The sequence below is a fragment of the Salvelinus alpinus genome, chromosome 26 (assembly GCF_045679555.1).
Source record: "Salvelinus alpinus chromosome 26, SLU_Salpinus.1, whole genome shotgun sequence".
NCBI classification, from domain to species: Eukaryota; Metazoa; Chordata; class Actinopteri; order Salmoniformes; family Salmonidae; genus Salvelinus; species Salvelinus alpinus.
In genome coordinates, this window is record NC_092111.1 from 32,156,580 (window position 1) to 32,184,274 (window position 27,695).

General features: G+C 41.7%; 1 long non-coding RNA gene across 1 annotated transcript; it reads right to left on the reverse strand.

Moving 5' to 3' along the window:
• Positions 1–1,966: 1,966 nt before the first annotated feature.
• Positions 1,967–24,266, reverse strand: LOC139555198 (uncharacterized). The gene is made up of 4 exons (XR_011670955.1): positions 23,158–24,266; positions 11,129–11,283; positions 7,947–8,043; positions 1,967–2,238 (listed from the first exon to the last, which is right to left on the reverse strand). It is a non-coding gene; the product is annotated as an uncharacterized lncRNA (long non-coding RNA).
• Positions 24,267–27,695: the final 3,429 nt, after the last annotated feature.

Here is a 27,695-nt window from a genome sequence, read left to right on the forward strand (position 1 = left end):
CAACTCCTATAGAAACTATAGACTGTTTTCTATCCAATAATAATAATAATATGCATATTGTACGATCAAGAACTTTGTGGGAAGCCGTTTCAAAAAATTACACGATTAGCATAAATAGCCACAACAGCGCCCCCATCCTCAACACTCCTCAAACTCCCGAGGAATAGAAAAACCATAACATTTGGTTCGTTTTTTTATTAACATTTTTGGTCCACTGATAAATATATTACAAAGACATCATTCTGGGTTTCATGACTTCTCAAAATCCCCAAAGTGTCATGTCTAGTTAGCTATATTTTAAAGCAGAGATACTTTCATTAGTATTGTTGATTGTACTTTTTTATTTTGTGTGTTGATGAGCTAACACCCAGTTCTACAGCTGAGCTGGTGAATAATGTTAGTCGACATGAGTTCTCATTAACACAGCTGAGCAGACATCCATCCAACCTTTCAGCCCTCACATACTCCCCTGCACCACAGATGTCCTAGCAACCCTTGCCATACAAGATGGCTGCTGGCCGCGCTCCATTCCAACATGAGCAGCAGAGACACATCAGTCATGGACGTGTTGATGCAGCTGGTCAGGCCTTTTTCATTTTTCTTTAATTTCACCCCCAAAAATATATGTTGCTTTTTAGACACAAAGACCCATCGCTCTGACGCTCTCCATATGCCAAAAGCTACATGTTTCACCGTGTTCTTACACCTTGTTTGTTGCTGATACAAACGCCACAATAGTACAGACTGGGGTTTCAGAAAAAGGCGAAATGTTTTCCTCACTCACTCACTGTACCAGAAGCTTGTACGCTTGTTACACAGTCTGCAATTTTCAATTCGATTTGAATGGATGTAATTATGGTGAAGGGTGTAGTGGTTCATGTTGGCAAACTGCAGAACACTGGAAAGGGAATTGAAGGTGACACATTTTTCACTAAAAAGGTGGTACAAGGTATTGCATCTGACTGGCAGAATTCACGAGGAGAAATAAAATGCATCTGAAAATCATCATACAGTCATAAACCTAAAAATATATTTTCTCACACATTATTTTGATGCATGAAAGTACCCAAGGACTGCATTGAATGTCTTTTCAAACAACAAGTGTGCCATCAAACGCTCACATTTTGAATAGCCTGGTTTGTAAATGAGACAACGTCAGTACCCCTGACACAATTTCCAATCTAAATGCAAATATATGCCAATATTGGATGCTAATATTCAACACAAACTCATGACTACAACATACATAATCTCCTCTCAAATACAACCCTGTATCAATCATAAAACATACTGTAGTGATGCATGGGTTGACTCATAACCCGCAGTTCCCCGCGCTTATATCCACGGGGCGGGTGGGTTTAGGGTCATTAAATATTGTGTGGATGAAGGGTGGGTGGTGGGCGGGCTGAATAAAAAGAAAAAAAGACCTTTAAAAAATCCATAAAAGTGTAATTATTGTGTCATTTATATCTATAGGCTACGTTGAGGTTTTTATTTTAGGCTATCTGGCATTAGTGCATCAGCCTAAGCTTTAGGGACCAACTGTACGCACGCCGAATAACCTACACGCCAACCGCCAAATGCTTTTGGTAACGAGCAGAAAAAGATAACATCGATACACGGAGGCAAAAAGGTCGAATTTAATTCAAAAAGAGAAAAGCTGTGAAATAGAGAGATGAAAATAAAGAGAAGGGAGGGCCAGAAAAGTCATGTTTGGGAAAGATTTGTTGATGTGGTAAAAGATTATGAAAGCAGTGCCTGCTATGTTATGTGTGATGATTGTGAGGCTCTATACAAATTCGACAGTCACAAGACGGAACTTCAAATAGGCCTATCGCACGTCAAGGGAACTGTAGCCTACTGTTAAGGTGGGTTAAATGGAAACTGAAATCTGGACACTGACTGTAGGTCTATAACCTCTCAGCATTTCTTGCAGTTAAATGATACACCAAATCTAGGCACATTCTTTGGTGTAGAAATATTATTTATTCATTTCAGATCTTGAGAGAATGTGAATGTGCAGCTAGATACCGTCTGTATAGGTGCTATCTTTATCAGCATCATAAAAGCTGATAGTGCCATATAAAATATGCATCCAAGCCAAACTGAAGACATGTTGGGTCGTTTTCACAGCTTTCTATTTCCTTACAACCGGTCAAACTGATGTCTTTCGGAAATTTTCGTTTTTTGGAGGGTTGAGTTTCTGCATTTTCTCCCCAGTCCCTAAATGTCTTGGCTCTGTGAGAGAAGCAGATGAGAGAAAACTTGAACTAGATTGAAGTAATTATTCTATCGATTTATGATATTCTGGTGAGCAAGGGTTTACTTAGTCTTCTAGGGCAACATATAATGACAGAAGAGAAGCTGCATGTATCTAATTTTAGACAAGTTGACTAACAAATAGCCTACTAAAATGTTGAAAATTATAAGCAGAAACATTTCAATCCGTAAAAATAAATCCTGCACCCCGTGTCCAAAAATTGTTTTGCCTTTTGTGATAGTAGCCTAGAGCACATTTTCTATATTAGTGGGTGAGGGTTGGGTGCAGGCCTCAGATTTTCACCTTATTAAATATAGTCGGGCGGGTGGGTTATTAGCAATTTCGGGCAGGTGAACAAACAGCTGACCCGCACACCACTACTATACTATGTCTAAAAAGATTGGATGAGCAGCATACATCTCAGCCTGACCGTTACTCTCATCTTGTCGTGTAAATTAAACTCTTAGGTCCGCTGCGATCATCAATATGGCAAATACGTTTAAATCAAGTCAGTGAGGCAGACACTTTTCCTCTGACTATTTGGCTTAAACATAATTAGTTTGGCTTAGAGCGGCTTAATAATGCTCGCAGAGAGCCGTCTTCCAGCCGATCCACAGATCCAGAAAGGTGAGCCTGAGTATTTCATTAGAAGGCTGTGTAGTGGTTTGCTCGATGTGGTTCGGGATTTAAAGCTATGGCTGTTCAGACAGAAATGCTTATGCATATTTGGGGGAATCTCTTAGCTTCCGCCTCACAAGTAAGGCCCACGGTCACGCTTCCACTGCAAAATCCCATCTGTTCCTCAACACTAGGGCCCCCTCTCTCCGTATGCTCCGGCTTCATGCTCATCACGCCACGCCGAGCCACACGTCCCCATGCAAAATGCATGATGGGATAAGTGGAAGGAATGAATAACAATTTGATACTCATTTGGGAAGAGAATTTTAAGCCTGGAGATAGTTACAGGAGGGGACCTAAGAAACTCACCTTTCCTTAACAAACCTCAAACTTAGCTTCCTGAATCTGCATTAAACTCCCCAAACTTCTTCCGTTATATGAATTATTCAAATCCTAACTGGCAAATAATTGATATCGGAAGACCTCTCGGAGTGGTTAGGGGAATGAGAAGAGAAAACTTTAAACAAAGATCTCGACATGTTGAAAGAGATTAAAAGTTATCGATGACCTTGTGTTTCCGGAATTACCGGAAAATTTGATTTAAAAAATAATCCATATTTGAAAGATCTCACTGTATTTCAAATACATTTCCAATAGACAGTCTCAAAAGAGAGGTATCATCTTTAGTTCCTAACCAGGAAGCCTAGCCGGAAAAAAAATCCCATTGCCACAAAAATTATATTTGCAATGTTTTTCTTCCTGCAGTGCAATTGAATGTTCATAGGGGGAATAGGAGAGAGATGGCCATGTTTGGAGGATGTGTGGTGCTGGTTTCCCTTGAGGTCCTGTAAGTGTACTGTAGGATCCATAAGAACAGCACTTAACCTGAACTACTGTGGTACAAGCTTAACTACGTGGTCTAGCTTAACTAAAATACACAAAAGTATGTGGACCCATTCAAATTAGAGGATTTGGCTATTTTAGTCACCTGCTGCTGATCGGTTTATAAAATCGAGCTCACAGTCATGCAATCTCCATAGACAAACACTGGCAGTAGACTGGCCCGTACTGAAGAGCTCAGTGAGTTTCAACGTGGCACAGTCATAGGATGCCACCTTTCCAACAAGTCAGTTCGTCAAATCTCTGCCCTGCTAGAGCTGTTATTGTGAAGTGGAAAAGTCTAGGCGCAACAAAGACTCGCTCGCGAAATGGTAGGCCACACAAGCTCACAGAACGGGACCGCCGAGTGCTGAAGCGTGTCTGTCCTCGGTTGCAACACTCACTATCGAGTTCCAAACTGCCTCTGGAAGCAACGTCAGCACAAGAACTGTTCGTTGGGAGCTTCATGAAATGGGTTTCCATGGCCGAGTTGCCGCACACAAGCCTAAGCTCACCATGTGCAATGCCAAGCGTCGGCTGGAATGGTGTAAAGCTCGCCGCCATTGAACTCTGGAGCAGTGGAAACGCATTCTCTGGAGTGATAAATCACGCTTTACCATTTGGCAGTCTGAAAAATCTGGGTTTGGTGGATGCCAGGAGAATGCAACCTGCCCAAATGCATAGTGCCAACTTTAAAGTTTGGTGGAGGAGGAATAATGGTCTGGGGCTGTTTTTCATGGTTTGTGCTAGGCCCCTTAGTTCCAGTAAAGGGAAATCTTAACACTACAGCATACAATGACATTCTGGACGATTCTGTGCTTCCAACTTTGTGGCAACAGTTTAGGGAAGACCCTTTCTTGTTTCAACGTGACAATGCCCCCGTGCACAAAGCAAGGTCCATACAAACATTGCTTGTCGTGATTGCTGTGAAAGAAATTGACAGGCCTGCACAGAGCCCTGACCTCAACCCCATTAAACAGCTTTGGGATGAATTGGAACGCCGACTGCGAGCCAGGCCTAATCGCCCAACATCAGTGTCCAACCTCACTAACGCTCGTGGCTGAATGGAAGCAAGTCCTTGCAGCAATGTTCCAACATCTAGTGGAAACCCTTCCCACAAGAGTTGAGGCTGTTACAGCAGCAAATATTAATGCCTATGATTTTGGAATGGGATTTTCAATGAGCCAGTGTCCACATACTTTTGGCCATGTAGTGTAGATGAGATTAGATCTGTGATTGAGTTGTCGGTAGACAATGTAAAGTACTTTGAGAACAGGGGAAGCTCAGTGTAAATTCAACCCATTAACTACTATGGTAAACTCATAAATCTTCAACAGAGTGAGAGCTACTATACTAAAGGATGCCTTGCATAATCCTGTAGAATATTTATGGTAATTGCTAGTGCCTTGGGGAGATCTTTCCTTGGGTTGATATGTAACATTTAATGCTATTGTAGTAGCGAACAGTGGAAGAGAGTACCATCCTAGGGGGGTTAGAACACGGGTCACCCCAGGAGAATGACTACTATTACCTTTGGTAATGGGCTTACTAAGGCTAGGGTCGTTACAGTATGCTTTGCTAAGAAGTAATGTCAATACAGTATATTGTGTGATCTGATATGGTCAGGGGTCCGCAGCTCCACCACACAATCAATTCTATTAAAATATATACAGTACCTGTCAAAAGGTTTTGAACACCTACTCATTCAAGGGTTTTCCTTATTTGTACTACTTTCTACATTGTAGAATAATAGTGAAGACATCAACACTATGAAGTAACACATGGAATCATGTAGTAACCAAAAAAGTGTTAAACAAATCAAAATATATATTTGAGATTCTTCAAAGTAGCCACCCTTTGCCTTGATGACAGCTTTGCAAACTCTTGGCATTCTCTCAATAAGCTTCATGAGGTAGTCACCTCGAACGCATTTCAATTAACAGGTGTGCCTTGTTAAAAGTTAATTTGTGTCATTTTTTTCCTTAATGCGTTTGAGCCAATCAGTTGTGTTGTGACAAGGTAGGGATGGTATACAGAAGATGGTGTTACCAAATAGGGCTAAGTCCATATTATGGCAAGAACAGCTCAAATAAGCAAAGAGAAACGACAGTCCATCATTACGTTAAAGACATGAAGGTCAGTCAATTCGGAAAATTTCAAGAAATGTAAAAGTTCCTTCAAGTGCAGTCACAAAAACGATAAAGCGTTATGATGAAACTGGCTCTCATGGGGACCGCAACAGGAAAGGAAGACCCAGAGTTACCTCTGCTGCAGAGGATAAGTTCATTGGAGTTACCAGCCTCAGAAATTGCAGCCCAAATAAATGCTTCACAGAGTTCAAGTAACAGACACATAATCACACAGAGGAGACTGTGTGAATCAGGCCTTCATGGTCAAATTTCTGCAAAGGAACCACTACTAAAGGACACCAGTAAGAAGAGACTTACTTGGGCCAAGAAACACGAGCAATTAGACCAGTGGAAATATGTCCTTTGGTCTGATAAGTCCAAATTTGAGATTTTTAGTTCCAACAGCCATGTCTTTGTGAGACGCAGAGTAGGTGAACGGATGATCTCTGCATGTGTGGTTCCCACCGTGAAGCATAGAGGATGAGGTGTGATGGTGCTTTGCTGGTGTCACTGTGATTTATTTAGAATTCAAGGAACATTTAACCAGCATGGCTACCACAGCATTATGCAGCGATACGCCATCCCTTCTGGTTTGTGCTGTTGGGTTCTGAGAATATGAAATATACGTATTCATGTCACTGAGGGAGAGAGGGTAATGTATAACGTTTACATTATGTCAGGATATGTTATTGTTAGCCATCAGGGATCCTATGGGAGGAATCCTCTGGGAGGAGAAGAAACACAGTCTGGTACCAGGCACCATGATAGCCGTGTGTTGAGTGTAGGGAAGCAATCACATGTGGACGGCATTGATAAGGGGAGAGAGCCATGGATTAGTGATGGACGGGGGTTGAGATCAGGTCAGGTCACGTTAAGGGTGAAATAAAGGTTTATGGCCCATATCACTTAGTGTCCTGCCTAGCAGTAAAGAATGATGTTTTATACATGTGTAGGAGGAGACTCAGCCTTGAGGAACGGTTAAATATCAGTGCTTGTGTGAAAATGTCTTTGTCTAATGCAGCTGTATTGACCCTCTGGGAGAATAAACTTGGTTAAGCTTTCATAGTGTCCATTGAGTTTTATACTCTGAGAATTAGAACCTAACAGTGCTTAATGGCACTATTTTGTTTTTCAACAGGACAATGACCCAACACGCTTCCAAGCTGTGTAAGGGCTATTTGACCAAGAAGGAGAGTGATGGAGTGCTGCATCAGATGACCTGGCCTCCACAATCACCCGACCTCAACCCAATTGAGATGGTTTGAAATGAGTTTGACCACAGAGTGAAGGAAAAGCAGCTAACAAGTGCTCAGCATATGTGGAGGAGCCACACCAGATACAATCGAACCCACAAATGCTGATGCTCCAGATACTCAACTAGTCTAAAGAAGGCCAGTTTTATAGCTTCTTTAATCAGAACAACTGTTTTCAGCTGTGCTAACATAATTGCAAAAGGGTTTTCTAATGATCAATTAGCCTTTTAAAATGATAAACTTGGATTAGCTAACACAACGTGCCATTGGAACACAGGAGTGATGGTTGCTGATAATGGGCCTCTGTACACCTATGTAGATATTCCATACAAAATCAACCGTTTCCAGCTACAATAGTCATTTACAACATTAACAATGTCTACACTGTATTTCTGATCAATTTGATGTTATTTTATTGGACAAAAAAAGTTAGCTTTTCTTTCAAAAACAAGGACATTTCTAAGTGACCCCAAACTTTTGAACGGTAGTGTAGGTTGCGTTTGTAATTTGGCATCCTAATCCCTATAACAGGGGTAGGCAACTAGATTCAGCCACGGGCCTATTTTTGTTGCCGCAAATGGTCGGGGGTGGCAGGTAATAATTATAATAATTTGTACACTAAAAATTGTTCACAACTAACCCCAAAAAGAGATTGTATTTGAAAATAACAATAATTTCATACCTTGATGACATTGAGACAAGATCACATACGTCTCGTGCCACTCGGACTGTGCAACGCCCCTGTGCACTTTTTTAGGGAATAGGGTGCCATTTGGGATACATCCATAGAGTTGTGGACTGACTGACCTGTGAGTAGAACTGCTGGATGAACGGCTTCTTGGCTGCAGGCATCATAGTATCCAGGTGAGACCGAAGGAACTGAAACTGCTTGGCCAGAAACACCCTGGGAAGAGAGACAGAGAGTGAAATCAGTACAGGCTTTTAGCTAGGCGGATAGGCCCACCAAATCAGAGATTGAAGCAGTGTTAGAGGGGTACGGAGAGAGGTAGGAGGGGAGAGGGGAGTAGGGGCTTTAGCTGAATGGATTGGGATATTGCCGACAGACCATTTCCCCCTCTCTCTCCTGAGCTTTAGAAACTTCTCCTGATCCCCTGTGCTTGTTAATGAGGCAGTTTCAGTCCTAGCATCAGATGGAGGAAGGGTGTAGGAGGTACAGTAGCTAGAAATTGAGTTTTGGCCAGGTCATAATGCACCTTCTTGTTGGTTTAAATCAGCACCATATCAGGCCATGAAGCCTAAAACAGTGGGAGTATTTACATTCACTGTGTTTTCATCACTACAGCTATACATTAGCAAACACTGAGCCACATAGAAAAGTTGTAGGGGAAAAAAACTATTAATTAAAATCAATAGAAACAAAAATAAAAGCTAGTCCAGTGTAAAAATGGGGCACAGGGGGATTGAAGACATTTTTCAAATGTGTCAGCATCATCAATGCTATTATTATCCTTTTAAATTTTTTACATAAACAAAATTCAAGAAAATAAGTTCAGTTTAATGATGGGCAGAGAGTCAACTGAGTGTGCAAATCTGGTGATAAGCGTTAATGACTGGCCATGCGACAAGGTCAACGCAAGGCAAGGGGAAGGCATAGAGATGAATGGACCTCATTATAACAGTATGGTAACTGTTAAATAAACAATATTGTACACTACGGACTAGGGATGTGTCCCAAATTACACCCTGTTTTCTATATAGTGCACTACTTTTGACACATAAGGCTCTGGTCAAAAGTAGTGCACCATGAAGAGAATAGGGTGCCATTTAGGATACATCCTAGGGCAGCAGGTGGAAATGCTACTTAGTAGGCTGGAGCTGGAGCCGAAAGTTCAGTTGGGAATAGATACATTTGAGAGAGAAGGAGAGAATGAATCAAAATCGTTTAGCCATGGAACAGGGTTTTACATTTGGTGATGCAACACGTCCCCTTCAGATGTTAGAGAAATGAACAAAACATGTGAATGTCTGTTATGTGTAATCCAAGATGATCCTTACATAACCACATTGTGTTGACACATTCTTTTTTAATAAGTGCTTGTTGCAGTAGAAACTAGCTGCCTACTGAGAAATAATTGAAAGCGGGCCTGAAACACATTGAAACGAATTGCAAATCTATGTGTGCCAAATAAATGAGTATCTAGGACAAAATTAGAACCTCAACAAAGACCATTACCTTTCCAGACTGCATTACATTCAACCATCGAACATTAACAAGCGCAAGTGATGTCCAATACGCCACGAGACATACACACAGCTTGCACCTGCCTCCCTTTAATATGACAACATTCCCACAAATGAACCTGGGCAAACACGTTTGTTTTTATGGACTCGAAAAATGGCATTATCTGTGAGTTGTCAGCCCACCATGACCACAAATCTCATGGTTACCACGGGGAGAGATAACAAGCAAAGCCCTGACATTTATCGGGTTATGCTTATATAAATACGTCATTTAGACAATGACGAGAGGCACTTATCTTTCGCAACTATAATCTTGATCTTTGCTCAGGGCACTGGGGTGGCGGGCCCTCATTGATTATTCCATTAAAGCATGGCTAAATGAGCCGTTAAAGGTAGAGCAGCCCTTTACGAGGCTCCCATAGTCAGTAATGGCTTTATTCAAAATGGAGTATTGTATGCTGAGCATGTCTGGGTGCTAGGACAGAGGGGTTAGGTGGTGTGTAAGCCCCTTCCACCGCTACAGTAACTGCTCTGAGGGGGGGGGGGTGGTAATGTCTTCTCTCCAAAGGTCCATTCCATTCTCTGAGGGGGGGGGGTATGTCTTCTCCCCTAAGGACCATTCCATTCTTCCTTCCTTTAAAACCCCTGAAGAGCCTAAGCCCTGTCTAAGCTATATGGAATTGTTTTAAGGTCATACCAAGCATCATTTTGCTATTTGATTTTTAGTTTTAAGACCCCTTGAAGTATAAAAAAACCCAGACAGTCCCCAAAACATATCAGTAGGATCTTTGTTCTGAAGTCTGTCCTATATCTGAGAGATGTACTGTACATGTACTGTGGAATATTGTTTTTGTCATCTTATCAAGTCATTCACAATTGTTTTTATTAAGAGGTGGTATTCAGGAAATACCTAACATGTCCATGCAGGAATGCATGATTCAAGATATTTTGATGTGCAACCTAATCCAGTGATTGTCATGAATTTTGGGTTGACAATTAGGCTATTGTTATATTGTACTGTTAAATAGGGCTCCAGAATTTTCAGAATTGTATTTTGTTCAATAGAGATGAATTTGCCTACATCTTTATGTGCACTAATATCATTGTCTAATTTATTTGGGGCTAATTAACCATCTGAGTAAGTGGGAACTCAAAACACATTAGCTAGATCGCTAACTCTAAATATGATACCCACTGCTGGTGGCCATGCAGGTCACACGCTCCGTCTCTGTAAGCCATATCAAATATATTGGTTGTAAAATAGTTGCTATAAAGCTCAATATTAAGAGTTGAGAAATACCTATAAAAAGCTGAGATCTCTTCAACAGTGAAAACAGTAGTTACTTCCAAAGTTGTGTTTTTCTCCCAATCGGATTTTGAAATGTTACAGCCTACAATCATAACATTTCTCTCCCGGAGTGTGGAGGACAGCGGGTCACTCAGCGGGTCACTCAGCGGGTCACTCAGCAACAGGCCCCAGCGAAACAGGGACAGGGCAGAGACTTTTATTACAGTAATGATGAGGATAATGCACATTATTGTTTGACCAAATCATGGTTTTAGTAGCCTGAAAACCTTTTAAGTTTGGAGTGAGGTGAGCGTGTAGAATGTCCAGCTTGCATCGATGCACCAATACAGTGTATAACTCGCACAGCCAAGTCAGTGTCGCACTCTGGAGCTCTGGGATTGATTTCATTTGGAACGACCCTCAGTGGCCACCACCCTCTAGGGACTTCTAAAGAGATATAAACAGGATTTCAAATGGGGGTCTAAAGACTATCTCTTACAGTGACTCTGTGGTGACCACCCTCTGGGCCAGGCCGTAGAGTGTCTCGCTGGCTGTCAGAACAACCAGCTGGCTGAGGTGAGGGCTGGGCACCTTCTCCTTCCTCTCCTCCACTGGGCCACCCTGGATGCTGGATCCGCCTTCCCCCAGAGACTCCTAAAACAGGGGGACAGAGAGAGAGAATAGTTAGCTTGACTTGCTCCTTCCTCCCACACACAGAGAGCGGAGAGTTAAACCTTTGATAGACCACAGATACTCAGAGAAGGGGAAAGACACATTCACTTTGCGATAAAGAGGGAGGCAGAGAGACAGAGAGAGACAGAGAGAGAGAGAATGGAAACGGGGGATTCCTAGTCAGTTGTACAACTGAATGTATTAAACTGAAATGTGTCTTCTGAATCAGAAAGGTGTGGGGGGCTGCCTTAATAGACATCCACGTCATCGGCACCCAGGGAACAGTAGATTAACTGCCTTACTCAGAATGATAGATTTTACCTTGCCAGCAACCTTTCGGCTACTGGCCCAATGCTCCTACCCGCCAGGCTACCTGCCACCCAGAATGAGTGAGTCAGTGAGTGAGACATACAAAGAAACACCAGTTAGCTTTGAAAGAACAGTGACAGAGAGAGAGGGATAGATGAGCTGGCTTTGACAGACCAGGGAGACACAGAGATAGACATTCTTTGGATACACTCTGTGGATTACAGGCTAATAGCACCACAGACATTAGCTCAGTGGCCAACCGTTAAAGCTGGAGCAGTGAGCTATGACCACAGGCTATATCAGCCAGATATGAGAGTTGGTTTTACCACAGAGCTCAAACAGTGAGCTACAGCAGTAAGATACAATTATTTACAGTACCAGTCAAAAATGTGGACACCTACTCATTCAAGGGTTTTTCTTTATTTTAACTATTTTCCACATTGCAGAATAATAGTGAAGACATTAAAACTATGAAATAACACATATGGAATCATGTAGCAACCAAAAAGGTGTTAAACAAATCAAAATATATTTTATATATTTTATCCTTGAGCATCTTCAAATTAGCCACCCTTTTTGCCTTGATGACAGCTTTGCACACTCTTGACATTCTCTCACCCAGCTTCATGAGGAATGCTTTTCCAACAGTCTTGAAGGAGTTTCCATGCTGGGCACTTGTTGGCTGCTTTTCCTTCACTCTGCAGTCCAACTCATCCCAAACCATCTCAATTGGGTTGGGGTCGGGTGATTGTGGAGGCCAGGTCATCTGATGCAGCACTCCATCACTCTCCTTCTTGGTAAAATAGCCCTTACACAGCCTGGAGGTGTGTTTTGAGTCATTGTCCTGTTGAAAAACAAAATAGTCCCACTAAGCGCAAACCAGATGGGATGGTGAATCACTGCAGAATGTTGTGGTAGCCATGCTGGTTAAGTGTGCCTTGAATTCTAAATAAATCACTGACAGTGTCACCAGGAAAGCACCCCCACACCATCACACCTCCATGATTCACAGTGGGAACCACACATGCGGAGATCATCCGTTCACCTACTCTGCGTCTCACAAACACGGTGGGTGGAACCAAAAAATCTCCAATTTGGACTCATCAGACCAAAGGACAGATTTCAGCTGATGTATGAAGCTCTTCATAAATAAATTTGATTGATTTCTAACGGTCTAATGTCCATCGCTCGTGTTTCTTGGGCCAAACAAGTCTCTTCTTCTTATTGGTGTCATTTAGTAGTGGTTTCTTTGCAGAAATTCGACCATGAAGGCCTGATTCACGCAGTCTCCTCTGAACAGTTGATGTTGAGATGTGTCTGTTACTTGAACTCTGTGAAGCATTTATTTGGGCTGCAATTTAATGAACTTATCCTCTGCAGCAGAGGACACTCGGGGTCTTCCCGTGTGGCGGTCCTCATAGCACTTGATGGTTTTTGTTACTGCACTTGAAGAAACTTTCAAAGTTCTTGACATGTTCATGTTTTAAAGTAATGATGGACTGTTGTTTCTCTTTGCTTATTTGAGCTGCTCTTGCCATAACATGAACTTGGTATTTTACCAAATAGGGCTATCTTCTGTATGCCCACCCCTACCTTGTCAAAACACAACTGATTGGCTCAAACGCATTAAGGAAAGAAATTCCACAAATTAACTTTTAAGAAGACACACCTGTTAATTGAAATGCATTCCAGGTGACTACCTCATGAAGCTGGTTAAGAGAATGCCAAGAGTGTGTAAAGCTGTCATCAAGGCAAAGGGTGGCTACTTTGAAGAATCTAAAATATATTTTGATTTGTTTAACTTCTCTAGGATAGGGGGCAGCATTTTCACATTTGGATGAAAAGCATACCCAAATTCAACTGCCAGCTACTCATCCCCAGAAAATAAGATATTAATATTATTAGTAGATTTGGATAGAAAACACTCTGAAGTTTCTAAAACTGTTTGAATCATGTCTGTGAGTGTAACAGAACTTATTTAGCAGGCGAAATCCCGAGGACAAACCATTCAAATTTGTTTTTTGAGGTCACTCTCTTTTCAATGGGTTTTCATTGGGAATCCAGATTTATAATTGACCTTCTTGCAGTTCCTACCGCGTCCACTGGATGTCAACAGTCTTTAGAAATTGGTTGAGGTTTTTTCCTTTGTGTAATGAAGTACGGCCATCTTGAACGAGGGTCACTTGAAGTGTCCTGTTAGATAGAGGCGCGTGACCAGAAAGCTAGCTACAGTTTGTTTTAATCCTGTATTGAACACAGATCATCCAGTCTTCAATTTTATCGATTATTTACGTAAAAAAATACCTAAAGTTGTATTACAAAAGTAGTTTGAAATGTTTTGGCAAAGTTTACAGGTAACTTTTGAGATATTTTGTAGTCACGTTTCGCAAGTTGGAACCAGTGTTTTTCTGGATCAAACGCGCCAAATAAATTGACATTTTGGATATATATCGACGGAATTAACCGAACAAAAGGACCATTTGTGATGTTTACGGGACATATTGGAGTGCCAACAGAAGCTCGTCAAAGGTAAGGCATGAATTATATTTTTATTTCTGCGTTTTGTGTCGCGCCTGCAGGGTTGGAATATGCTTCTCTCTCTTTGTTTACTCTGTTGCTATCCTCAGATAATAGCATCGATTTTTTTCGCCGAAAAGCCTATTTGAATTCTGACATGTTAGCTGGATTCACAACAAATGTAGCTTTAATTGGGTATCTTTCATGTGTGATTTAATGAAAGTTAGATTTTTATAGATTTATGGATATAAATATGAACTTTACCGAACAAAACATACATGTATTGTGTGACATGAAGTCCTATGAGTGTCATCTGATGAAGATCCTCATAGGTTAGTGATGAATTTTATCTCTATTTCTGCTTTTTGTTACTCCTCTCTTTGGCTGGAAAAATGGCTGTGTTTTTCTGTGACTTGGCTCTGACCTAACATAATCGCTTGGTGTGCTTTCGTCGTAAAGCCTATTTAAATTCTGACATGTTGGCTGGATTCACAACAAGTGTAGCTTTAATTTGGTATCTTTCATGTGTGATTTCATGAAAGTTAGATTTTTATAGTAATTTATTTGAATTTGGCGCTCTGCATTTTTACTGGCTTTTGGCCAAGTGGGACGTTAGCGTCCCACATATCCCAGAGAAGTTAACTGTTTTTTGGTTACTACATGAATCCATATGAGTTATAGTTCTGATGTATTCACTATTCTACAATGTAGAAAATAGTAAAAATAAAGAAAAACCTTTGAATGAGTAGGTGGGTCTAAACTTTTCACTGGTACTGTATATATAACTATAACTGTACAGAGTGTAAAAAACTTTAGGAACACCTGCTCTTTCCATGAAATAGACTGACCAGGTGAAAACGTTGATCCCATATTGATTGAATCTGTTAAATCCACTTCATTCAGTGTACAGGGCTACGAAAAAGTATTTGCTCCCTTTCTAATTTTCTCTACCTTCGCATATTTTTTAAAATCAGATCTTCAACCAAAATGTAATAGATAAAGAGAACCTGAGTGAACAAATAACACAACAATTACATATTTCATTTGTTTCATAAACTAATTTATGCAACACCCAATGAAAAACAACAAATGTCGCTGAGTTAAAGCAGTTCTGCATGCAAGAGAGTGCCAAAACCTCCCCAATATGAGAGACTGATCAAGAACTACAGGAAGTGTTTGGTTGGTGGCAGGAGAACTGGGTGTTGCATAACTTTGTTAATTAAATAAATAAAAGTATAATTTGTTTTGTTATTTGTAAACCTAGGTTCCCTTTATCAAATATTAGGTTTTGGTTGAAGATCTGATAACAATCAGTATAAAAAAAAATAGAGAAAATTACAAATAAATACTTTTTATTTGTATCATTTTACAGTCCTCACAAGACTCGTCTGAAGGTCCCCCACCAGTTGAAAAAATGTATGGTGGTATATATGGAGACAGTTTAGTGCCAAAAATATAAATCTCTCAGTTATAGGACAGACACTTAAGAACAAACTTCCCTTTTGTTTATTGGGGGGGGGGGGGCAATCTGTTGTTCCATGTAGTGGAAAGGGCAAGAGGAATACCTACGTAAGAATGCTGTTCATTGACTACAGCTCAGCATTTAACACCATAATACCGTCCAAACTCGTCACTAAGCTATAGACCCTGGGTCTCGACTCCCCCCTGTGCAACTGGGTCCTGGACTTTCTGAGGGGCCGACCCCAGGCGGTGAAGGTAGGAAACAACATCTCCACCCCAATGATCCTCAACATTGGGGCCCCACAAGGGTGCGTTCTCAGCCCTCTCCTGTACTCTCTGTTCACCCATGACTGCGTGGCCATGCACGCTTCCAACTGGATCATCAAGTTTGCAGACGACACTACAGTGGTAGGCTTGAATACCAACAACGACGAGACAGCCTCGGAGGGTGGTGTCAGGAAAATACCCTCTCACTCAACGTCAACAAAACAAAGGAGATGATCGTGGACTTCAGGAAACAGCAGAGGAAACAGCAGAGGGAAAAAAATTTTTTTTACATCAAATAATATTTTTACAATTTTGGGAGGATACTTCAAGGGGTCTTAAAATTCCAAATCAAATAGCAAATTGATCCTTGGTATGACCTTCTTAAAACAATTCCATATAACTAAGTACAGTAGAACCCACCTGGCTTTGACAGGGCTTAGACTCTTATGGGTTAATATGCTCCAGCACATTTCAAACTCACACACACTTTTCTGGCTTTTCTACAGTTGTGAAATTCAGGAGAAAATCAACCCTGTCCCACGGGCCATGTCCATTAATCATAACAATATAACCCAAGCACTAAAAGACAGAATTCTCAGCAGAAGGCAGAAGAATCACAATATTTTGTTAAGGTTCATCTGAGCCTGATTATGGATCATGCGGGCTGTCAAGCTGTGTGTGTGTATCCCTGAAACAGAAGCAGAACAGCAGGGGCAAATCAATAGCAATCACATCCAGTAAGTAATGAACAAATGGAAAGCCATTAAACCTGTCCACCATCATCCACTTGCATACATACATGCTCCATAGTCATCTGGGGAGAAGAACACATCTCAGGTTACCGAATAATACTAAATAGGGTTGCAAAAGTCAAGTAACCTTCGCAAAATGCTTAGGATTTCCTGCTTATTCTAATTCTGATCAGAGCCCCAAGCTCCATATAAATCAGTCAAAACATTTAAACATTCAAGAATGAAGGAACAGGTGACATTAAACCACTAACTAATTGCTCATAAATGGCTAAATTACCTTTAATTATTTGGTTTGGTAGCTAATTAGATATTATAAATCATGCAAGGCCCAGCAATAGACTAGTGTCCTGTCCGGGGGGTGTAGCCTTGTCCATCAAGCTGCCTCACACTACAGAAACAGGAGACAGGCTCCGTTCAGCTCGCACAAGCCAAGGCTACTTACTTATGGGCTTGTAATGGGTAGGTAATAGCCCCGTTGGGGCCTACTAATTAATTACTGATTAATTATCAATAAAGAGTTATCTGAGTCAACTTAGAATCCATTAATCAACGATAAGAGGGGCGGGTCTAAAGGATGAATGCATGTCAAAGAATCAGAGAAGGATTTGCCATTCAACATGCAGCATTTAACAGACGACAATGTTCATATCACTGGAATATGAGCATTCAGATGAAGTTCGGAGTCGGGTGAAGTTGCCCCGAGACGCTGCTCTTGGGTCACTTTTGCATTTCCCCCACTAATGGTTAAGGTTAGGAATGAGGGAGGGGAAGCTGATCCTAGATCTGTACCTGGAGCGTAATGCTCCCATTGGCAGAACGAGCAGTCAAATATCAAACCAAAACTTTATAATGAAAAACAATGGCAGAATGCTCGGTCACCCATTAACTTCCCTGGGGTTAAATGTGTGTGTCAAATACTAGTTTGACAATGTCTTAGGTAGACTGGTCCCAGATGTGTTTGTGCTATCACATCAACTCATTTTCACTCATTATCATGCCAAACATAGATTTGACATGATAACACAAACAGATCTGGAACCAGGCTAGTTTTGGCTCGCTAACTTTCCAAATCCCATCCACTCCTGTCTAGAGAACCATTAGATGATGCAAGTTAGCAATTTCGGTGCACAATACCTTCACAGAGTAAAACCACTAAACTACGTGCAGTAAACTGAAGCATAAACATGATTAACATCCTGCGCTGGTGGAGTTGATCCAGAAAACCCATTAGACTTCCCAATCTATTCTGAGCCCGATTGTGATTCATGATAAAAGAAACCCAAAAGTAAAAGTCATTTATGAACTGACAACCCAAAACCTCAGCCGAAACTGCTCAGCCTCCAAAACCTCAGCCGAAACTGCTCAGCCTCCAAAACCTCAGCCGAAACTGCTCAGCCTCCAAATCCTCAGCCGAAACTGCTCAGCCTCCAAAACCTCAGCCGAAACTGCTCAGCCTCCAAAACCTCAGCCGAAACTGCTCAGCCTCCAAAACCTCAGCCGAAACTGCTCAGCCTCCAAAACCTCAGCCGAAACTGCTCAGCCTCCAAAACCTCAGCCGAAACTGCTCAGCCTCCAAAACCTCAGCCGAAACTGCTCAGCCTCCAAAACCTCAGCCGAAACTGCTCACCCTCCAAAACCTCAGCCGAAACTGCTCACCCTCCAAAACCTCAGCCGAAACTGCTCACCCTCCAAAACCTCAGCCGAAACTGCTCACCCTCCAAAACCTCAGCCGAAACTGCTCACCCTCCAAAACCTCAGCCGAAACTGCTCACCCTCCAAAACCTCAGCAGAAACTGCTCACCCTCCAAAACCTCAGCAGAAACTGCTCACCCTCCAAAACCTCAGCAGAAACTGCTCAGCCTCCAAAACCTCAGCAGAAACTGCTCAGCCTCCAAAACCTCAGCAGAAACTGCTCAGCCTCCAAAACCTCAGCAGAAACTGCTCAGCCTCCAAAACCTCAGCAGAAACTGCTCAGCCTCCAAAACCTCAGCAGAAACTGCTCACCCTCCATTTGCAGAACACAAACAACAAATATTGATTTGTTCTCAACAGAGACTTATCGGGATTTGCGTGAAAAAAAATATTTTAAAGCTTTTCAAAGCTGTGGAAGTAAAGTAATCTATGAGTCCATCACAACAGACCGATTAAAGCTATTAGGTCAAAGGATTTAAAGAGCAATATTGTGGACAAGATCCAAAATCAAAATGTATTGACGGTGTCCATATAAGGAAAACGTAAGTCTCAATAGGACTTTAACTAGTCACTTTAATAACTCTACCTACATGTACATATTACTTCAATTACCTCGACACCGGTGCCCCCTCACATTGATTCTGTACCGGTACCCCCTGTATATAGCCCCGCTATTGTTATTTACTGCTGCTCTTTAATTATTTGTTATTCTTATCTCTTACTTTTTTGGGTTTTTGTTGGTATTTTCTTAAAACTGCATTGTTGGTGGTTAAGGGCTTGTAAGTAAGCATTTCACTGTAAGGTCTACACCTGTTGAATTCGGCACAACTGACAAATACAATTTGATTTGATTTGACTTGGTAAGCCTGTCCTACTATGGACACCATGCAAATTAATTTAATCTCGAGCAGATCTGTCTGTCTGATGCTGATAAAAAGGCTGTCCTTAAATATACATACTGTATATACTGGAATGAGTAGGTGTGTCCAAACTTTTGATTGGTACTGTGTATATATATATACGCTACCGTTCAAAGGTTTTATAACACCTACTCATTCAACGGATTTTCTTTATTTTCTATACGTTGTAGAATAATAGAGAATACATCAAAACTATGAAATAACACATATGGAATCATGTAGTAACCAAAAAACAGTTAAACAAATCAAAATATATTTTATATTTGAGATTATTCAAATTTTCCTTGACAGCTTTGCACACTTGGCATTCTCTCAACCAGCTTCATGAGGGAGTCACCTGGAATGCATTTCAATTAACAGGTGTGCCTTGTTAAATGTTAATTTGTGGAATTTCTTTCCTTCTTAATGCGTTTGAGCCAATCAGTTGTGTTGTGACAAGGTGGGGGGGGTCTCACGTTCGTCGTAACATTGAAGAGAGGTAGACCAAGGCGCAGCGTGATAACAATACATCTTCTATTATTTATAACGAAGACGAAGAACACTTAAACTATACAAAAACAACAAACGAACGTGAAGCTATAATTACAATAAGTGCAGACACAGGCAACTTACATATAGACAATCACCCACGAACTACCTAATGAATATGGCTGCCTTAATATGGTTCCCAATCAGAGACAACGATAGACAGCTGTCTCTAATTGAGAACCAATCTAGGCAACCATAGACATACATACACCTAGACCAGACACTGCCCCATAAACATACAAAACCCCTAGACAATACAAAACACATACATCCCCCATGTCACACCCTGACCTAACTAAAATAATAAAGAAAACAAAGATAACTAAGGCCAGGGCGTGACAGGGGGTATACAGAAGAAGAAGACACATGAAGGTTAGTCAATCTGGAAAATGTCAAGAACTTTGAACGTTTCTTCAAGTGCAGCCACAAAAACCATCAAGTGCTGTGATGAAACTGGCTCTCATGAGGACCGCCACAGGAAAGGAAGAGGATAAGTTCATAAAATTATACCCCAAATAAATGCTTCACAGAGTTCAAGTAACAGACACATCTCAACATCGACTGTTCAGAGGAGACTGTCAATCAGGCCTTCATGGTCGAATTGCTGCAAAGAAAACACTACTTAAGGACACCAATAAGAAGAAGAGACTTGCTTGGGCCAAGAAACACGAGCAATGGACATTAGACCGGTGGAAATGTGTCCTTTTGTCTGGAGTCCAAATTGGAGATTTTTGGTTCCAACCACCGTGTCTTTGTGTGGGTGAACGGATGATCTCCGCATGTGTATTTCCCACCGTAAAGCATGGAGGAGGAGGTGTTATGGTGTGGGGGTGCTTTGCTAGTGACACTGTATGTGATTTGTTTAGAATTCAAGGCACACTTAACCTGCATGGCTACAACAGCATTCTGCAGCGATACGCCATCCCATCTGGTTTGTCTAGTGCACAGCAAATGTGGGAACTCCTTCAAGACTGTTGGAAAAGCATTCCAGGTGAAGCTGGTTGAGAGAAAGCCAAGAGTGTGCAAAACTGTAATCAAGGCAAAGGGTGGCTATTTGAAGAATATCAAATATAAAATATATTTAGATTTGTTTAATGCTTTTTTGGTTACTACATGATGCCATATGTTAATTCATAGTTTTGATGTCTTCACTATTATTCTACAATGCAGAAAATAGTAAACACACTTGTCATTTTACTGACCATGCTCCAAAGGCGTAAACAATCACTTATTACGAAGAGGAAAGGAAATTTTCCCCCTGAAGGCTACAGATAAATTACTATACGTTTCCCTTCACGTTGCTCATAACTCGGCATAGCTTCTTCCTTTGGATTTAACACGCTACGAAAATCCTGACGACCCCCATAAAAATAGAGTCCATTTTCTAAGGGAAAGATAAAGAATATGTTATTTTCCTGACGGTGGGAAGCGTTTGGATTCACACTGTAGCTCATGAATTAAAAAAACGACCTGGTATTGTAAAATCTTGAGCTAAATATGTTAATCTTCTGAGAGATTAAACAATTTTTCACTTTCATATAACAATCTTTGCTACAGTATAACACATGCTGCTGTCAAGCCATTACATATGTATTAGTAATATATTACCATTACATGCTCAAAAAGACATGCATGAGCTGTTGATTAGATGAAAATGCATTAACATAAAGTTGAAGTTGGAAGTTTACATACGAATAGGTTGGAGTCATTAAAACTCGTTTTTCAACCACTCCACACATTTCTTGTTAACAAACTATAGTTTTGGCAAGTCGGTTAGGACATCTACTTTGTGCATGACACAAGTAATTTTTCCAACAATTGTTGACAGACAGATTATATCACTTATAATTCACTGTATCACAATTCCAGCGGGTCAGAAGTTTAAATATGCTAAGGTGACTGTGCCTTTAAACAGCTTGTAAAATTGCAGAAAAGGATGTAATGGTTTTAGAAGCTTCTGATAGGCTAATTGACATAATTTGAGTCAATTGGAGGTGTACCTGTGGATGTATTTCAAGGCCTACCTTCAAACTCAGTGCCTCTTTGCTTGACATCATGGGAAAATCAAAAGAACAGAGCCAAGACCTCAGAAAATAATTGTAGACCTCCACAAATCTGGTTCATCCTTGGGAGCAATTTCCAAACACCTGAAGGTACCAGGTTCATCTGTACAAACAATAGTACGCAAGTATAAACACCATGGGACCACGCAGCCGTCATACCGTTCAGGAAGGAGATGCGTTCTGTCTCCTAGAGATGAACTTACTTTGCTGCAAAAGGTGCAAATCAATCCCAGAACAACAGCAAAGGACATTGTGAAGATGCTGGAGGAAACAGGTACAAAGTATCTATATCCACAGTAAAACGAGTCCTATATCAACATAACCTGAAAGGCCACTCAGCAAGGAAGAAGCCACTGTTTGAAAACCGCCATAAAAAAGCCAGACTACGGTTTGCAACTGCACATGGGGACAAAGATCGTACTTTTTGGAGAAATGTCCTCTGGTCTGATGAAACAAAAATAGAACTGTTTGGCCATAATGACCATCGTTATGTTTGGAGGAAAAAAGGGGAGACTTACAAGCCGAAGATCACCATCCCAACCGTGAAGCACGGGGGTGGCAGCATCATGTTGTGGGGGTGCTTTGCTGCAGGAGGGACTGGTGCACTTCACAAAATAGATGGTATCATGAGGTAGGACAATTATGTGGATATATTGAAGCAACATCTCAATACATCAGTCAGGAAGTTAAAGCTTGGTCGCAAATGGGTCTTCCAAATGGACAATGACCCCAAGCATACTTCCAAAGTTGTGGCAAAATGGCTTAAGGACAACAAAGCCAAGGTATTGGAGTGGCCATCACAAAGCCCTGATCTCAAACCTATAGAAAATTTGTGGGCAGAACTGAAAAAGCGTGTACGAGCAAGGAGGCCTAAAAACCTGACTCAGTTACACCAGCTCTGTCAGGAGGAATGGGCCAAAATTCACCCAACTTATTGTCGGAAGCTTGTGGAAGGCTACCCGAAACGTTTGACCCAAGTTAAACAATTTAAAGGCAATGCTACCAAATACTAATTGAGTGTATGTAAACTTCTGACCCACTGGGAATGTGATGAAATAAATAAAAGCTGAAATAAATCATTCTCTCTACTATTATTCTGACATTTCACATTCTTAAAATATAGTGGTGATCCTAACTGACCTAAGACAGGGAATGTTTACTAGGATTAAATGTCATAAATTGTGAAAAATGTATTTGGCCAAGATATGTAACGGCTGTCGTAGTCGTTCTCCTCCTCAGACGAGGAGGAGCATGGATCGGACCAAGATGCGGATTGGTAAGTATTCATATTTTAATGGGAAAACAACAAACACTACAAAATACAACAACCAAACAAACGTGACTAACCTGAAACAGTCCTGTGTGACCCAAACACTGACACAGGAACAAACACCCACAAAACACAGGTGAAACCCAGGCTGCCTAAGTATGATTCTCAATCAGGGACAACGATTGACAGCTGTCTCTGATTGAGAATCATACCAGGCCGAACACAAAATCTCAACATAGAAAATCAAACCTAGACCAACCCACCCAACTCACGCCCTGACCAACTAAAACAAATACAAAACAGGTCAGGAACGTGACAAGATAAAACTTCTGACTTCAAATATAACTGTCTAAATCAAATCAAGTTTATTTTATATAGCCCTTCGTACATCAGCTAATATCTCGAAGTGCTGTACAGAAACCCAGCCTAAAACCCCAAACAGCAAGCAATGCAGGTGTAGAAGCACGGTGGCTAGGAAAAACTCCCTAGAAAGGCCAAAACCTAGGAAGAAACCTAGAGAGGAACCAGGCTATGAGGGGTGGCCAGTCCTCTTCTGGCTGTGCCGGGTGGAGATTATAACAGAACATGGCCAAGATGTTCAAAATGTTCATAAGTGACAAGCATGGTCAAATAATAATCAGGAATAAATGTCAGTTGGCTTTTCATAGCCGATCATTAAGAGTTGAAAACAGCAGGTCTGGGACAGGTAGGGGTTCCATAACCACAGGCAGAACAGTTGAAACTGGAATAGCAGCAAGGCCAGGTGGACTGGGGACAGCAAGGAGTCATCATGCCCGGTAGTCCTGACGTATGGTCCTAGGGCTCAGGTCCTCCGAGAGAGAGAAAGAAAGAGAGAAGGAGAGAATTAGAGAGAGCCAAGATTTTCAAAATGTTCATAAATGACAAGCATGGTCAAATAATAATCAGGAATAAATGTCAGTTGGCTTTTCATAGCCGATCATTAACAGTTGAAAACAGCAGGTCTGGGACAGGTAGGGGTTCCATAACCGCAGGCAGAACAGTTGAAACTGGAATAGCAGCAAGGCCAGGTGGACTGGGGACAGCAAGGAGTCATCATGCCCGGTAGTCCTGACGTATGGTCCTAGGGCTCAGGTCCTCCGAGAGAGAGAAAGAAAGAGAGAAGGAGAGAATTAGAGAGAGCCAAGATTTTCAAAATGTTCATAAATGACAAGCATGGTCAAATAATAATCAGGAATAAATGTCAGTTGGCTTTTCATAGCCGATCATTAAGAGTTGAAAACAGCAGGTCTGGGACAGGTAGGGGTTCCATAACCGCAGGCAGAACAGTTGAAACTGGAATAGCAGCAAGGCCAGGTGGACTGGGGACAGCAAGGAGTCATCATGCCCGGTAGTCCTGACGTATGGTCCTAGGGCTCAGGTCCTCCGAGAGAGAGAAAGAAAGAGAGAAGGAGAGAATTAGAGGGAGCCAATATTTTCAAAATGTTCATAAATGACAAGCATGGTCAAATAATAATCAGGAATAAATGTCAGTTGGCTTTTCATAGCCGATCATTAAGAGTTGAAAGCAGCAGGTCTGGGACAGGTAGGGGTTCCATAACCGCAGGCAGAACAGTTGAAACTGGAACAGCAGCAAGGCCAGGTGGACTGGGGACAGCAAGGAGTCATCATGCCCGGTAGTCCTGACGTATGGTCCTAGGGCTCAGGTTCTCCGAGAGAGAGAAAGAAAGAGAGAAGGAGAGAATTAGAGAGAGCATACTTAAATTCACACAGGACACTGGATAAGACAGGAGAAGTACTCCAGATATAACCAACTGACCCTAGCCCTCTGACACATAAACTACTGCAGCATAAATACTGGAGGCTGAAACAGGAGGGGTCAGGAGACACTGTGGCCCCATCCGATGATACCCCCGGACAGGGCCAAACAGGAACAATATAACCCCACCCACTTTGCCAAAGCACAGCCCCCGCACCACTAGAGGGATATCTTCAACCACCAACTTACAATCCTGAGACAAGGCCGAGTATAGCCCACAAAGATCTCCACCACAGCACAAACCAAGGGGGGGCGCCAACCCAGACAGGAAGATCACGTCAGTAACTCAACCCACTCAAGTGACGCACCCCTCCTAGGGACGGCATGAAAGAGCACCAGTAAGCCAGTGACTCAGCCCCTGTAATAGGGTTAGAGGCAGAGAATCCCAGTGGAGAGAGGGGAACCGGCCAGGCAGAGACAGCAAGGGCGGTTCGTTGCTCCAGAGCCTTTCCGTTCACCTTCACACTCCTGGGCCAGACTACACTCAATCATATGACCTACTGAAGAGATAAGTCTTCAGTAAAGACTTAAAGGTTGAGACCGAGTCTGCGTCTCTCACATGGGTAGGCAGACCGTTCCATAAAAATGGAGATCTATAGGAGAAAGCCCTGCCTCCCGCTGTTTGCTTAGAAATTCTAGGGACAATTAGGAGGCCTGCGTCTTGTGACCGTAGCGTACGTATAGGTATGTACGGCAGGACCAACTCGGAAAGATAGGTAGGAGCAAGCCCATGTAACGCTTTATAGGTTAACAGTAAAACCTTGAAATCAGCCCTTGCTCTAACAGGAAGCCAGTGTAGGGAAGCTAGCACTGGAGTAATATGATCAAATTTCTTGGTTCTAGTCAGGATTCTAGCAGCCGTATTTAGCACTAACTGAAGTTTATTTAGTGCTTTATCCGGGTAGCCGGAAAGTAGAGCATTGCAGTAGTCTAACCTAGAAGTAACAAATGCATGGATTAATTTTTCTGCATCATTTTTGGACAGAAAATCTACCAGTGCATCCTGAATATTTACCATTACCGTAGGGCCTACATGGATAATACACCAGCAAACATTAAATCAAATCAAGCCCATACTTGTTGAGAAAACATCTTGCATTGAAGGAATTCACGGAGCTGGATACATACTAATCAGACTGAAATTGTAATAATTTTTTTTGCAAAAAATATACCAAAGATGGTAATGGGATTAAAGGGTTTATTCTTTCTTTTTTACGAAGGATTATAAACTTCCTCACTGGATTGCGTGGTTCCTAAACCCGCAGCAGTAAGTAATGATTCACATTCTAATCATCAGAGGTTCCTGGCCCCTCCGTAGACACAACACATCACTCCAGTTTTTGGAATTCAGAGCTTCATCAAGGAAACCCAGGCACAGAATCATGGTGTCCCGTGGAAGAGAACAAACGCCTTCCAATGTTCTGATCAGCCGAATCTGAAACGGAGGCCACATACTCATGCTGCTAAACATACCCTCGTAAAACTAACTATCCTGCCGATCCTCGACTTCGGCGATGTCATTTACAAAATAGCCTCCAGCACTCTACTCAGTAAATTGGATGCAGTCTATCACAGTGCCATCCGTTTTGTCACCAAAGCCCCATATACTACCCACCATTGCGACCTGTATGCTCTCGTTGGCTGGTCCTCGCTACATATTCGCCGCCAAACCCACTGGTCATCTATAAGTCTTTGCTAGGTAAAGCTCCGCCTTATCTCAGCTCACTGGTCACCATAGCAACACCCACCCGTAGCACACGCTCCAGCAGGTATATTGCACTGATCATCCCCAAAGCCAACACCTCCTTTCCTTCCAGTTCTCTGCTGCCAATGACTGAAACAAATTGCAAAAATCACTGAAGTTGGAGACTTATATCTCCCTCACTAACTTCAAGCATCGGCTGTCAGAGCAGCTTACCGATCGCTGCAGCTGTACACAGCCCATCTGTAAATAGCCCATCCAACCTACTCCCTACCTCATCCCCATTTTTGTTTTTTGTTTTTTCTGCTCTTTTGCACACCAGTATTTCTACTTGCACATCATCATCTGCACATCTATCACTTCAGTGTTCATTTGCTAAATTGTAATTACTTCGTCACTATGGCCTATTTATTGCCTTACCTCTTACTCCCTTTGCACACACTGTATACAGATTTCCTATTGTATTATTGACTGTACGTTTGTTTATCCCATGTGTAACTCTGTGTTGTTTTTGTCGCACTGCTTTGCTTTATCTTGGCCAGGTCGCAGTTGTAAATGAGAACTTGTTCTCAACTGGCCTACCTGGTTAAATAAAGTTGAAATAAAAATTAAATAAAAAATACTGTGAAATGTTCATTAAACCTACAGGTGTCACAAGGAAATAATACAATCTCTGTCCTCAGACAGTTCCCACCAACTGTTGCTTGACAATACTGTCAGGTTAGTCTATTATTTATAAGGTTTAATATCTTCTAGACACAAGATGTCCCCTTATTTGACTGTTAGTTGAAGTATCAGTGTGTTTGACATTGTCTAGGACAACGAGACATTTAATATTAATGTCATATTAAACATTCAACAAATGTTGTATTCGTCAAATGAAATGTCACACCATCAATTACTCAGAGATCAAAATGATTTGACGTGAAAAATGAATGAGACAGGACCAAAGCACATTCTAATGGCCGGTCACGTTGCAAAGCGCATGCAGGAATGTCTTACTGAGCGATTTAACTGCTGCAGTAGATTCAGTCACTCCCCACATGCCCTAACGCTGTTGTTACTGAGCAACTTTTCATCCACTGACATGGGAGACATTCTCCACGTAGTTTTAT